Source organism: Cetorhinus maximus, unplaced genomic scaffold (assembly GCF_964194155.1).
Source record: "Cetorhinus maximus unplaced genomic scaffold, sCetMax3.hap1.1 HAP1_SCAFFOLD_578, whole genome shotgun sequence".
Classification (NCBI taxonomy): domain Eukaryota; kingdom Metazoa; phylum Chordata; class Chondrichthyes; order Lamniformes; family Cetorhinidae; genus Cetorhinus; species Cetorhinus maximus.
The window spans coordinates 168,029-169,133 of record NW_027596520.1 but is presented as its reverse complement, the minus strand read 5'-3'; the positions used below and the strand labels follow the sequence as shown (position 1 = coordinate 169,133).

General features: G+C 45.8%; 1 pseudogene; it reads left to right on the top strand.

Moving 5' to 3' along the window:
* Nucleotides 1-695: 695 nt before the first annotated feature.
* Nucleotides 696-866, top strand: LOC144674175 (U2 spliceosomal RNA; annotated as a pseudogene).
* The last annotated feature ends 239 nt before the right edge of the window (nt 867-1,105 follow it).

Genomic DNA, 1,105 nt, shown 5'->3' with positions numbered 1-1,105 from the left:
TCCTCCATTACAAAGGGCTTTGATGACAGTACATGGGAGAGTCTGGACAAACATGGTGGATGTGCTCTCAAAATGAGATTTGGGGAGGGATTCCACAACACGGCAGGAGTCTCACCCCCTCTGCACGTTCCCCTTGAGGTGGCTGTGGTGGGGACAAGACCGTTGTTCACCTCCTTGTGGTTGTGCCTTTGCAAAGAAGGTCTGGACGTCGGTGATAGACGCTCTTTGGTCTGCCTGAAACTTGTTGGACTTCCAGCGCAAAGAGTTGTCCCCGACCGAGTGTTGCAGACTGGCACGTTCCAAGGTCCAGGACTACGTGCTGAGGGACGCACTAAAGCTTGGGGCAGCCACCGCAAAGGCGCAATGGGGAAGGGTCGCTGTCTAAGACCTTTCTGCCACAGTGCACCCAGGGACTGGGAAATGTTGAGAGCCCCTCGGGCTGTACAGCTCCAAATGAATGTCTGCAGTGAATACTAATTATATTGAAGCACCTCAGAGAGCAACATGATGTATGTTGATAACTCCAATACTTTTGTCTGATTGTCTGCATTGACCATATTGAAATGATTGTAATATTCATTGATTGTATCGATGCACCTTGTGATCAATGTGTAAAAGTTGAATCTGATTGTAGTTTTGTGATGGTGATTTTGAAATGTTTTGGAATGTTCCTCCAGATATTTTATGAATAAAGTATATTTTTCAAAAAAAAATCTGTTCTTATCAGTTTAATATCCGATACGTCCTTTATCTGGGGACCAAATATTAAATTTATTTTTGGAGCAGGGAGATGGAACAGGATCTTTCTCCGTCCATTCCACACATCGACCTGGTATTGCAGCGTCTTCAGGAATGGTGCAGTTTTGCCCTCTACAGGGTGAAAGGGAAACTGAAAAGAAGAAAAAGTCATTCAGAGCATTGTCCTGCTTTCCATCATTGATCTGGTTGAACTGAACTTGTGCTGAGTGGCAGGACAGGCTCATTGGTGCCAGACTGAGTGATGCCCCCTTTAACTTTAATTTCTCCTTTAACTCCTCTCAATTCCTCCAAATAAAAGGTGTGGCCATGGGTACCCGCATGGGCCCCCGCTATGCCTGTCTCTTTA